Here is a 15,179-nt window from a genome sequence, read left to right on the forward strand (position 1 = left end):
TCTCCAACTGGAAATTAAATGGCCAGACTCTACAGTTTAAACAATTTTTTTCGATGTCTGTGATAGTTAAACACCGTAATCTACAACTGGTCTGTTATTAATTCAACATCCTCTTGACAGACATGTGAAAACTAGTGTGGGTGAAATCTGGCAAATGAATAGCTTGTAGTATAACAGAAAAAGCGAATGATACGTCAAATGGAAACATGGACTTGGCTTTTGTTTAATCTTTGAACGCTCTCAGACCTTTAAATGTTTATGTAGCTGTAGGGTCGGTTGTCGGTGTAAGCCGAGTTCACAAGTTGATTAATCATAAACTGAGAGAGTGCGAAAGAGAAGAGAGAGAGATGGAAAGACTAAGGTTAAGGATGGTAGAAGGTGGATGTTTTAGCCCAGACTGAGTGTAGGCCGTAAGGCCTTTTTTTACATATAGCACTAGGATCAAATTTCTGTGTTTTTTTTGCTCAATAATATCACAATTACTCAATACCTGCTCAATGTTGCTCCCAACTGGTGGTACACATGTGGTACCCAGATTCTGTATGTTGTAGGTACTAAGTGTATGTGCTTAACGATACCACCCCAGAAATTCTATCTTTTATTTTTAATAAAAACAATAGAACTGCTCTACTGCTGTATAAAAAGGCTGTATTCCTGATTGTTTTTGTCTACCGTGTCATAACGTATAACACAATTCACACAATCACAGTGCAAACATATTAAAAAAACATTTTAGATAACTTTTCTTGACTGCAAATAAATCATAAAAATGGAACAGTTAGATGTAGAATGTGTGCTGTAAACAAAGAAGCAGATGCTTTTACCACTGTCACCAGTAATAATTTACAAACCATTACTTCCAGTGACTTCATTCCTATATAGTGTTGCCTCATGTCACTTACTGTCAGAAAAGATACTGTACAAGCGCGTTTATGATTCTGAACGTACAAACCCTATAAATTATAATGTTACCAGGATAATGGTGTATGTGTGTTAAATTTACAATATTCACTTTGACCAGAAAAAATGAACATACTGATTAACGAAAGATGTACCGTTGAGGGTAACATACTCCAACAAGGATCTGTTCTTGTTTCAGTTAAAGTGGCAAATGATATTAAATGACTCTGTTAAGAAGCTTAAACAATATTCTACATAAATCTATAAATGCTGTTTTAGACTCTAATTGTTAATGGTGAATAATTAATATCATTTCATAGCACATGTTTGTGGATAGTGGCATAGTGGTAAGCATTGTGACCTCGCAACTCCATGGTCATGGGTTTGAACCCCACTTTGGAGTTTGCATGTCCTCCTGGTACTCTTGTTTCCTCCCACAGTCCAAAAACATGCAGATCAGGATAAGTGGCATTTTCAAAATGCGGCCTATCCTCTGACCATGTACAGGATAATGGCTATAGAGAATGAGTAAGAGTAAGAGAGAAAAAGAGAGTGTTGGACTTCCATTCCGAAAATACAATTGTTGCACTTGGTGTTCCAGTTCATCCCAAAAGTCTTTAGTGCAGTTGATGTTCTGTGCCGGAAACCCAAGTTCTTCGACTCCAACCTTGAAAAACCAACCACATCTTTACGGTGTTCACTTTGAATACAGAGACATTGTCATGCCGGAACAGGTTTAGTCTTTTAATTCCAGTGAAAGGGAGTTACAGCATACAAAGACAATTGTGTGTTTATAACTCTGTGGCAACAGTTTGAGGAGGATTCACAAATGGGTGTGATGGTCAGGTGTTCACAAACCTTTGTGCTTGTCAATCATAACCATATATATATATACACACAAGTGGAGGAGTGGAAATCACAATTCGCCATTATTATTGACATTGTAATGTCATTCTCTCTACTTAAACTGAACAACAATAAAGCCTGTAAATAATGTCAAGTTCCAACCCTTATGCTTTTAATCAGTAGGACGTTCACTAATAGAACATTTTGTGACTATTGTAAATATTCACATACAATATTCATCAAATAAATATGTATTTAGGGGCTCCTTGAAATGTTTATTTCATGATTAATTAGGGGTTGCTACATTTTAAGAAACTTTGCATCACAACATTACAGCAGTGTATATACTGTGTGTTAGATCCAGTCATGGTCATGTCACTTCTCATGCATACAAATTCTCATGCGGATTGCATAGAGAGTAGGTTAATGATTTCAAGACGGAAAATAAATAACTCGCATGTCCATAAAAAGTTAGAACAGACTTTTATATTTAATTGGAATTGAATCCTATGAGAAGCCTGTACAGCCTTTCACAGCAAAGTTTGTTGGAGGTCTTCTTTTCAGAAGAGGCCAGTAGAGACATCTGTCCCTACACAGCAACATGCAATGAATGGACATTTATTTTATTTGATTACCACTCACAGTAAATACTGCCCTTTGTGTGTGTGTGTGTGTGTGTGTGTGTGTGAGAGAGAGAGAGAGAGAGAGAGAGAGAGAGAGAGAGAGAAGTTGGCTTCCTAATCTCTTGTGGACAGCCCTTTATCCTCCTCTATAGAAAGTGCTATTAGTGAAAACAAATGGAAACCAGGACACTCTCTGTATGTGTGTGTGTGTGTGTGTGTGTGTGTGTGTGCATGCATATATAATTGCGACCCTAGTACTGTTTATTTACACAGTAATCCCAGATGCTGTGAAATTTCCACCATGTGGTCTTAAGCATGCACACACACACACACACACACACACTATATTTGTAAGGTATTTCCTTTGACTTGTGTATTTTTCCTAGCTAAATACTTCTACCCTAAACCCAAACCATAACCTCAATAAACAAAAGGAAATCATTCTTTATTTGTCCAAATTAAAGCTTCATTTTTTATCATCATGCCGACACGTGATTCCAAAAAAATCGAGGTATTTCATTCCTCTGTGAAAAAATGCTGTCTTGACAAACTTAAAACAAACCAGGGCTTTAAAACAAACCCGGTCCTCAGCATGGCTGCCATTTGCCCGTCCTGCTTTTCTAATTACCCTCCATTTACACAAACCGTGGTGTAAAGCCAGAACACAAGCTCCATCACTTCCAACAGGAGCCTGCGTGTCGATAGCTCGTTCTTCTCAAGTACAAAAATGACACTTCGTCAAAGGAATCCAGGCGATTTAGGTGTGACGAGTGCGCATCGGAAAGTGGCGATGCATACTGTGCATATCTAAGCATAATTTGACAGGATCTGTGTGGATGATTCACACCTCTTTAGCCTGTTGTAGCAAAAAAGCTCTCAGTGTGTTTGCATGGTAATGTGGTTCTAACTGATAGCTGGTAGGATTATCCTCACCATGGGGGGAATGCTCCTTTCTCTTCCTCCTCCCTCCCTCTCTCTCTCTCTCTCTCTCTCTCTCTCTCATGCTCGCTCATCTTCGCCTGATTTGCCCGGTAGTGGAGCAGAAAAAAGGAGGCCTGACTCTGTGTGGCATGTCTGCATTGTGCATTGTCGGTGTCTCGGGATTATTGACATGCTTTCATTCGTGGGCTCCGGCTCTGAAAAGAGACACATTCCTGTCCACAATAGCTCCAGTATGTTTCATCATGACGTCCTAAAATCACGACTGACTGGTGTCCATGTTGTTACTTCATTACCTAATGCTATACGTGTCATTTGATAAATTTGAAATCTCCAGTATTGTTCTAGAATGTAGAAAATAAATCCCAGAAAAAGCACTGAATAACAAAGGTGTGTCCAAACTTTTGACTGGAACTGTTCGTTGATTTATTTTCATGCTAGCAAATGGCATGGATTGATTATTTACATTGGTGTCACTGGACTTACCAGCACTGCCAGCAGGTGTAGGGGGAAAAAAACACATGTTCAGGACATCCAGTCTGTGGCTGATTTCTTCCTAGACCAGACTGTAGATTTACGATGTCTGTTAACATGTCTTAAGTGCTCAACTACTCAACTACTATTGCTTCATTTTATTCCGTTGCGAAATTGGCTAAACCTTCTACTTAAGACTTTTATAATGCATTCTATCCTATCTGACACATTCTTACACCTTCTTCCACATTCTTCTTCTGAGAGAGTGTGACGATTTTGGTTCTGTCTTCACCTACACTTAGGCTTTCATTAAGTGAGATTCATGTAAAACTGGTTTTACTTCCAGAAGAAATGTTGAAACTCTTGACTGGAGTAATCGTAAGGAATTTATAGATTGAGAGTGCCCAGATTTTTTTTGTTGTTGTTGCCCTAATGTTGTGTCAATGCTAATTTTGCAAGGTTACAGAAGTTGTGACACTGCTGGTATTAGGTTGTTTTTGAAAGTTAGAATTGATGAAATGATGTTTGGTCAATGTTGACTACATGACGTTGAGAAAACGTTGTATGAACAAACCCAACTCTATGTTACACTTGTCCTTTTTGCAACTAAGCCGATGGTCTGAGAGGGACTCGAACTCCAGTTGGTGCAGTTCAAGCACTGAATGGACCACTTGGGAACAATCTGATGCTAGTCAATGCACATATAGTGCTTTGTCAATCAACAAGTGCTAGATAGTAGCTTCTCCAAATCAAATGAATGAATAAGTATATAAATAATACCGGATAACTGCACTTTACCAAAACATTAAATCAGAGAAAACCATTAATGTCCGAGATCTGTTGTGCAAAACTGGACGATGAGAAGTTTGGATATTTTGCAAATACCATATTACACTACATTAATTTGTGAGCTAAGATGCACTCCAAGAAAAAAGATGAAACAGAGAGGCAGTGGTAAAACACTTAAAGATATTCAATTAAAGATAGCACTGTGGCCTTGCACCTCCAGGATCTGGGTTCGATTCTTGCCTTGGTGTGTGTGGAGTTTGCATGTTCTCCTTATGCTTGGTGGGTTTTCTCCCACACTTCAAAAGAATGCAATTTACATTTAGGCATTTGGCAGACACTCTTATCCAGAGCGACTTACATTTTTATCTCATTAAAAATGAGCCCAACAGTGGCAACTTGGTGGTTGTGGAGTTTGAACCTGGGATCTTTCAAACCATAGTCCAATGCCTTAACCACTGAGCTACCCCTGGCCCTCATTCAATTTAGATTGAATGGAATTCCCAAAATTGCCAGTAGTGTGTGTGTCCACCCTGTGGTGGATTGGCACCATGTCCAGGGTGAACCCTGCCTTGTGCACAAAGTCTCATGGGCTTTCCATGACCTTTTATAGGATAAGCGGTGTAGATGAATGAACAAATTAATTCTGCAGATTCGAGGTTGTATTTGCAACATTGTGTTTGAGGCACTTATTCAACATCATCTCAACATTATATTAATAATTTGACAAAATAAAAATTTTATTTTAATCAAATTGATATGGAATTAAAAAAAAGGTTTATTGTAATGTTTTGCCAAATACAAATGTAAGGTCAACGCAGCTCATGATGTACATGTACATTCTATAGAATAATAAAGGCTCATGAGATCAGAGACTTGCAAGAAATTTTTCCAGCATCTTTGATGTTAAAATCAGAATGCTTGAAAAATGGCCGCGCAGAAACATACGACTTTATTGTATTGTATTCAGTGACAAGTTCGAAAGTCATTTTAAAGTCACTTTAACTTTCAACAACAACCTTGTACTTCTTTATTATTACTGTATAAATGTTGGCTCAAGAGACCACTTTCTGTCAGTATGGGAACTAAATACAGCAATTTCTATGTATTTTGTATATTACGTATGTAGTACTATATTGTAATGCATGACTATAAAAAGGATATGTTGTAATATATATGCAGTACATTAGATTCTGTTATAAAAATATGAGGATGAGGTGACAAATTCACGCAGCGGGTTTCCCAGACCATGGGCATAATTTAGCAATACTAACAACGGGGAAGTGGTGCTGTGGGAAACCGGATGCGTAACGCTATCTACTTAGGAGGATACCGGCTGAAAACGATTACGGGAAAAAAAAAAGATCTCATTTCCAAATCTATCTTATTTAAAGGACTATCATATATCTGGTATTTGAGATGTAGTTGACCAAGCTCTGTTCATCAAGTGTGAGTGATTGAGAGCGAGACAGAGAGTGCGAGAGACCAGAGCTCTTTAGAAAGGTAGTGTTATTTTTGGTGATTGAGACACAAGTGGAAAGGCTTTAAAAGCAGGTCAACAAAGTGGTCCAGTGCTTCATGCTGAGTGTGAAAGCGTGGGGCCGGCCGAGTGGAGCACCTCTTCAGCACTCATGATGCCAACCAGCATTATCACCTGGCAGAGAGGAGGGAGCTCCCATACTCTCTCAGTCCACACCTACACACCTACACACATACACTCATGCGTGCTTGTACTTCTGTATACTTTACAGCGGCCCTTACAATAGCACTCGTCCCCGCCTGTAAAATCTCCCTTTAAAAAGCTTTTCACAACTGCTTTCTCTACGAGTGGCTTTCACCACATGTGCTTCAGAGGTGCTATTTTTTTTTTCTTTTTGCCTCTCTTGGCTTTTTCCTTTTGATTGGTCACACTCTTCCATTGTCTTCGGAGCTCACCTGATTTTGTCCTGTTCCTTCCCATTGTGGAAACTTCAAAGTGCTGGCCAAATTGTCCCCCCGAGGACAATACTCAAATGTTAGGCCAACACAAAAGGGTGTCTTGGTTAATGTGTGACTGCTGTCCTTTCATACACACACACACACACACACACACATACACAGAGACACACACACAGAGACACCTACCTAATGAATGTCATTGTGGACACTTTGGTCTTTTTATTACGTGTGAATGACAGATGACCCTGTCTTTCCGAGTCTCTCAAAGTTGTCACGGTAACCATATATCCAGTAAGACTGAGGTATCACTTCCCCAAGTGTCACAAGAGACACACAGCAAGCAGGAGTCCCTTAGGCTTGTCCTAGGAGTCTCATTAACACACACTCGCCTTAGGGCCGAGCGGTTAGAACGCTCCATCTCACATCCCTCACGGCACCACAAGCTTCTCAAAATGGAAATGATGACATCCGATGTAATAAATAAGCAGATATACCAGTTCTGACTGCGATGAAATGTGTGATTATTCGCCTCAGCTTAAAGTATTCTACAGAAGCCGAAAGAGAAAACTACTTCTCTCCTTCCACATTGTGGTTGCAACATGCCATGCTGAGACAAAACAAGAGCTGGGTTTTGGCTGCGGCTTTTTAGCGCTGGGGAAAAAAAGGTCAACGATCTTTTGTTGTTCAGGTCAGAACAGATCTACGGCCTCTCTGGCCCTCGGTACCGTTTCCAAGGGAACAAGAGAATGTGTTCTAGTCCCCAAAGGCCAATGGGTAAAATCAGTGCATCTCTCTGGGGACTTTAGAGTTTCTGTTAGGGGGGAAAAAATGGAAGTGCTTATTGTCATAGAGTGAAAAGCCAGAAAAGGAGGACATTCGAAGAAAAAGCAACAATAGCAAAGGTCAACAGCAAAGGGATGCCGAGCCTGAGACTGCATTTACAGCAGAAAATACTGAAAAGGGGAACAAAGTTAGTTTCTGGTTTAGTAACTGAGTATGCTTTATGATAACTCACATGTCTTTTTCCTTCCACTTTCTGTCCTCCTACACCAGTGTACTGCACATGAGAAAATACTGTAATCATGAAGTGAGTAGATATAGGTATACACACACACACACACACACAATTTACACCAATTAACAATACCTTTAACACAACCACCAACTGAACAACACTGATCATCAACTATATTCCAGCAAACTGGTGAGCGGACCACAGGCACCTAAGGCTCACCCATGCCCACTGGCACCATGGACCAGTCTGTCCATCCCTGTCCATAGGAAAGTCAACGCTGCCCAAAATAGGAAGGCAGAACACCAGTCACCACAGCCCACCGTAAACTCTTGACCCAGCAGGTAAAGAGTCCAAGGTCGCTGACTGGCAACTAAATTCCCCAGATCTCAATCCAATCGGGTCACCAACAAATGGTCCAGAGCTGCCACACTGATAACGGAAATTCTAGATGCTGTGATTTTTTTATTAATATTTATATTAATACTCCACGGCCCCTTGTTGGACTACAGAGGTTCCTAGATGGATGGGTCGATATTATATTAATATAATATTATCATATATAATACATTTCGTATTAAACTATTTATACAAGCTTTCTTTCCCTGAGGTGTGTATACATTTTTTGTGGCTGACTATCTATATGTAGATACAAACTACCATATTTTAAGGCTTATTTTATGAATTAAATCGCTTACTTTTTGTGTTTGCTATTGTGTATTGTATAGTGAACAGATATCATACCTACTTCTGCTACATACAGGAAAAATAATATGAAGGACAAAATTCTCATTCAGTACATCAACACTTGGATCCCAAGATCTGATCTTATAAAAGTTGCAACGCAATAAAAAATTTATATGCATATTTTTAAGAAAGTTATTTTTTTCCGTGTCGTTTGGACACTCTGTAAATATCCTAATTATGTTGCAATACTGAGTGGAATAAATAAAAAAAGACAAGATCTTCTCAATGCTGCTTACTTCAATACAGGCCGGACTGCTGCTAAACCAAAAACAAAACACTTGTCTCGTCCAGTACAAGTAAGACAATCAGAAATCCCGAATGTGGGGGGATCAGGAAAAAAGGAAAGATCTACCTCTTTCTGGGCTCTACTGATAAGCCTTATTAAAATGAAGAAGTGAGCAGAACGAGAACACCTCAGTGCCTGCAGCTGTACTGAGGATTTAACACAACTAAAACCGAGATAGATGACGGCCGCCTGCACAAAATGAATAACTCAATCATTAAAAGGGCGATAATGTGGTTTTGTGATTTGAGAGAATCTCAGGCGAATGTGTGTGTGGCTTATTCACGCCCCTGACCCGGTTCCAACCAACAGCTCTCAGCACATTAGCATGTTAATGTGGCTCTAAATGGGAGCTGGTAGGATTATCTTAGGCTTGGGAGAATCCCCATCCTGCCTCGCTGTTGACTTCCCTGAGTGCTGCCGCTACCCAGTTATCAGTCTTTAGTCCTCTTATCAAAAGCCTGGAAAACTGCCCAAGGTCCATCTCATTCACTCAGAGGCTTCTGACTGCTACTGCCTTTATAATACACACACATACACACACTATGGCCATTTCATGCTACATCCACTTTCATTATATTCAAATATCCCCTTACACATCACTCCAAATACCATTATTGGCTCTATATAAATTTCATTATAGCCAGACTGTAAAGTAAAACTTACTTTTGCTTGGCTAAAGATCCGAGAACTCCCACTGAGCTCGATCCTTATTTGCCCAACCTATAACTATGGTCTTATGCCTCATGGATGATTAGTTTATCAATAGGGGCCTGAAATGTTTGAATGGCTTCCATTACACAGCAAGACTTACTTCCCAAAAGCTGACCACAAGAGGGGGACGCAGTAGGAGCACTGAGGTTAAGTGTTCAGTAAAAGGACACTCATTACCCACTTAAACTCTCATTTTATACGTTTAATGCATATCATTAAGGTGCGTCTAGTAGGAACATTATGTAGCTATGAGTGTGAGGAATGTTACCCCGGATGCAGTGATGGATCCTTAGAGAGTTTAAGTGGTTAAATGTATTTATTAGGCATATTTAAAAAGTAAATGTTGATGTTATGCAGTAATTAAATACATTGACATTTATGACCTACATCAATATAGAAAAACAACCAGCAACACGGACACATGGCCACTCTGCACCTTATTATCATAATGTAAACCCAAACATTTATTTTCTCCGTATTAAAAACAATCCATGTTCGAGTGTTGCTCTTTAGGCTGATCCTGTCCCATCCGATCCTCACATTTGACTTGGCACAGGTTTTACACTGGATGCCCTTACTGATACACCACTCCCTTTTTAATCTGGGTTTGAGACCAGCATCCAGTAGCTGGGTTTGGCATTGGCTGGGTATTGAACGCATGCCTTCCTCATAACAGGCGTGAAGCCTACCACTGAACCACCAATGCCCAAAAGTTATCCATGTTCACAAATTTTCCCAGGGACCTCCATATATCTTCCTTCTGATACACATGCAAGGATATGTGACTACAATTATACAATAGTATTAAATAGCCCAATTATAATTAACACTATTTGATTGCATAATCAACTAGCTAACTGGCAGCTATCCAGTTTATATTTTCCAAGTTGACAAAAGCAAGAAACCAGGATCTAGGTATTACTAGTCAACATTTTGCTTATTAATCACCATCGGTAATTTTGCTAGCTAGGATCTATGGCTAAAAATTGCTGCATACAATATAATCCTACCCTAGGACATAAGTCCTAGTCATCTTTACCTAATAACGTAATAATGTTACTTTGCAAAATTTATTTAAAGACAAATGACAAAAAAGTCTCTGGGTTAAATAGAGGAATGTGGTCATTTTATTTTGTGCTAACTATATTGCCCAGTCTATGCTAGCATATGTACAGTAGCTCTTATCATTCTAGCTGTTACGTAGAATGAGTTATTAGTCAAAAAATTGATTAAAACTCAAAACTATTGAAAGTAAGACAAGTGATTGCTGGTCCAGTATTGAAGAATGACCAACATTTTGAATTTGAATTTAAACCCAAATCTAATCAAATCCAACAAAAAGCCAGTTTAGGACCGTGTGGTTTCTCAATGTACAAATAATTCCAATACAATCTGACAGAATTCTAAAATATACTTTCCATGCCAGATTACACAATTCAGATCCTTTAATGATAGACCCTTAACATTTCTAAAATTTAAAAAAAGGTCCTTAGGTTCTAACATGGCATCTTATTATTGGTAGCTTTTAGGTGAGTATTGTATCAGTGCCCAACATCCTCAGAATCATATTTCTCTTTAATGGCAGGGACACTAACTTAGACTGTTTGTGATCATGGGATAAATCTGGTGTTTGGTGCATTGGTGAAAAGGGGGGTTAGGTTGCAAGGAACCGTTTACCAAAGGTAAACATAACGTTAAAGAAAAACTCAGGACTTGGCCGTGAATTTGTGATAGCAATTAGCATAGCATTAGCTCAGCCTTAGCAGAAATGACATCTGAGCTAACATAGCATGAGCATAGAATAACAATGACGCAAAACCTGAAGACGATTAAAAACGCGAACAGGAAATAACACAGGAAATGAACCATGACCCGAAACATGGTTCATTGAAACCATGAACTGAAACATAGGATGCTGGGAAATGAACGCACTGTCATATATCCCACAGATCATGCATACTGTAGGACCCAAAGAGAAACATGTGACACACTGCTTAATGTAGCAGCCTGATAATTAAATTAAATTTGTGTAGAACTAATGCTATAACTAAGTTCTGCAGATGAGTAGATCTCCATAAACAGGGTTGATTTGAAATTATTGGACTAACCTAAACAAATAATGTTGCAGTCGGGTCATTTTATTCTACGTGGACGGTATTGTACTTTTCGTATAAAAATTGGTGTGTTTCTTTTGTATTTCTTTTAGGTCTTAAGGCACTCTGTACCTAAAAAAAGCTTTTAAAAGCTTGGACTGAAACAGCTCTAAAAACGATGACTTACTCATAACCTGTTGCCGTTAGTGAGCTCCTGCCACTTGCATTATTTATGCCAAAAAAATCTATTCAATTGCTTTTTAAAGCTTGCATTATGTTAACAAGGTGAAAAAGTCATGGCGGCCATGTTCATCAGGCACAATAAAGAATTGATCCGAGCAAGATGGAACGCTTTTAACCTTCGGTTTTAAAGCCTCCATTAATGGTCGGCGCAGCACTTTTCCTAGCATGCATGAAGCTCTAATGGCACAGTGATGGAGGCTCAAGCTGCAATGTATCACAGACAACACAAACTCTCTCTCACACACAGTTTAATCACAAATGGGGTATTAAATCGAGTTTAAAAGTAGCTCGGGGCCAGGAGATAACGGGAATTTCTGATCACTGGTGTGTTTACAGACTCACGGAGGTGAGAGGTGAAAAATCTGATTTCGGATCAGGTTCCTCGCCACAAGATTAATTCTCAGAAGCCCACTAGGGTTACCAGAAAAGAAAAGCCTGTGCAGGACCGTGTCCTCGGCCATGAAATCTGATTTGCGCCGTACATAAGTAAAATTGCTCAAAAATTGTTAAGACAAAAAAGACAAAGTGAGTCAAATCAATATCAGTGCATGTAACCTTGAGTGAGAAGTGAATGCCAATAGGCTACAAAGAGGCTCAGCGTTTTCGAAAAATGGCAACCTGTGTCTTAAAAAGATGTAGAGGCAAACTTTGTACTCTGCACACTCCAGCATCCCATACTGAGGTAAATGCTTCTTTAGAAGTGCTTTTGAGAAGCACCCAAGACGAGCTCCTGAAAGTCGATGACGATTTTCAGAAAAGTAGGCAATTTTCATGCCAATAACCAAGTGGGATGGAAAACAGCATGTAGTAATAAGTGAAAGCACATTTCACTCTTATCTGTCTAAACCAAATAGTGGCACGCTTCAGCAGGGATGAGGATGTCGCAGTTTATATTGCAGTTTTCCGCTATTTCCCCAAGAAGATGATAGAAAATGACACAATCTCAGCAGTGTTTGTAGAATCTATTGTAACAATGTGCTTAGCCAAGTTATAAACTACTCTGACAATTCGGCTTAGGTACATTAAAGTCAGAGAGATGTTGCCGGCGACATTACATGTACATTTACAGCATTTGGCAGACGCCCTTATCCAAAGCGACTTACATAAGTACCTTTTAAGTCGCCATTAAAAAATATATCCTTACACTGGTTCACTAGGTTACTGAATAGAAGTACCATCAATCAAACACTGTTGGGATTTTTTTTTTACATTATAATATATGCTACATAGCAAAAGTCTTTATAGATTTCATGCATCTTCAGTAACCTTACATAATCCGTAAACATGGTATTAGTTTTCATTGTTATGCTGACGACACACAGTGAGACAGCAGCGAGAGTCCTCATTAGAACCAGAAGATATGAGAACATCACACCTATCTTATCTTCACTTTATTGGCTCCCTGTGAAATTCCGCATTGATTTTAAAATGCTACTTTTAACATATAAAACATTAAATTGTCTCACGCCGCAGTATCTGAGTGAACTGCTAGTGACTTACGATCCACCACACCTACTTCGATCAAAGGATGCAGGCTGCTTGTCAGTACTGCGTATTATGAAAACTACAGCAGTAGTTTTTACAAAGCCCCAAAGTTATGGAATAGCTTTCCAAATAGGACCTGGACACAGTCTCAGTGTTTAAGTCCAGGCTAAAAACCTATTTATTTAGCCAAGCATTTTTTGTAAATAGATTTGCCTTAGGTAAAGGCGCAGATCTGGGGGACTCATGGACGTAGAGTATTATGGTGAACTGGTATGTTTAGATGCTGTCTTCCTCACTCTCATTGATCACTCAGGTTTGTTGACTGTAAGGTGATTGGTTGCTTTACATTTCAGAAAGCCCTCATGTCTGTGTTTCCTTCTGGCTCTCCCTTTTAGTTATGGTGTCATGGTTAGTCCTGTCGGAGTCCCTTCTTGCACTCTAGAGTAAATATACATTCACATTATACATTATGTAACTGTGACCATACCTAACTGTTATCTCTCTCTCTTCCTCTCGCTGTCGAGCTACACTTGTCGTTCCTGAGCTCCCAGTGATCCAGACTCCCTCTGGACCTGTCTGACTCATCCTGGTGTCCCGCTTCTGGTTGGAGATCTCGTCACATGGATGCCCCGTGTGTCTCTTTGGGCTAAGTCTGGTGTCTGGGGACGCCAGTAGTAGTTTCACTCTACTATGAAGATGGTTCTGGCTTTGACTGATGTTGACAGCATTTCTCTGAGGACTTGACTTGTCTGCAGTCGCTCGATAGTTCAGGACTGGAAGTCTACCTGAGCCTACAACAACTACCTGGACTCCATATTAACATCAATTAACATCAACTGTTATGCTGAACTGGCTGCCACCTAACACACAGTATGAATGTAGATCAGTTCCCGCTTTCTGTTTCAGCCAGATGACGATGGGTTCCCTGTTGAGTCCGGTTCCTCTCAAGGTTTCTTCCTATTACCATCTCAGGGAGTTTTTCCTTGTCACTGTCGCCTTTGGCTTGCAGGGACATCAGGGACATTCACATTCCATACAAACTTAAATAATTCTTTTGATTGTGTAAAGCTGCTTTGTAACAATAACAATTGTAAAAACGCTATACAAATAAATTTGAATTAAATTGAATTAACCTTGGAATCACTGTGGAGATTATCCCGGGAATACTGGACACAATGCAGGAATAAACTCTGGATGAGATGCAGGTGCAAAAGGTGTTTAAGTCAACCCGGGACTTGTGATGACATTTACAGAAGACTTTAAAAGCACAAAATAGGGATGTGATTTTTAGCCACAGTAAAACTTTTGAATGGTTTAAATACTTTAAAGAAGGCTGTACCTTCGTGAGTGGAATGCTATATATACAGTACCGTTCAAAAGTTTTGGAACACTTTCTAACTCCATGATGGTTCCTGATTTTTATTTCTTTCTACATTGTAAAGAAATACTGAAGGCGTCCAAAAAATGCAGTAATCTCTTTTGAATAGTTAATGTTGAAATGTTTTTGCTACTTCTGCTCTGTAAAGACTTCATAATGCCTCTAATCTGAGGTGCTGTTAATTGGTCATTTTTCAGGCTAATAACTCGAGTTGATGACGAGTTTTCTGAGATGGCAAATTCTCCAAACATCCTCTGAAATGCTTTTCCGACTTTCCAAAGAATATATATCTAAAGTTTAGTCCAAAGTTTCAAAGTTTACACAATAAATGTCTGGAAATGTGGAGCAGTTTGCACAAAAAAAAAAAAGAGTTAAAACATTTCTTATGTACTTTGTGGATTCTTTTCTCTTTTGCACCTTAAACTTATTATGAAACAAATTTAAATCCAACTACATCATTCTTGCTTGTTCCATTTCATTCAAATTTCCCATGAGCTCAGGATGGATAAGATGAAGTGGTAATGGAGATAAAGAGATCTTCAAGGTCTGGTGATTGAGACAGAGTGAAAAATACAAGTCTAGTCTGATATAATATGATCTCTGCTGCAAACAATGTATAGAAAACACTTAAAAGTCACTTAAAAAGAAACAGCACGCAGGAACAATTCATTTCCTTTGTGCGTATCAGGCTTTAGTGTTTCATCTGGCAACCCACACA

This window comes from Clarias gariepinus, chromosome 3, assembly GCF_024256425.1.
Source record: "Clarias gariepinus isolate MV-2021 ecotype Netherlands chromosome 3, CGAR_prim_01v2, whole genome shotgun sequence".
Taxonomy (NCBI): Eukaryota; Metazoa; Chordata; class Actinopteri; order Siluriformes; family Clariidae; genus Clarias; species Clarias gariepinus.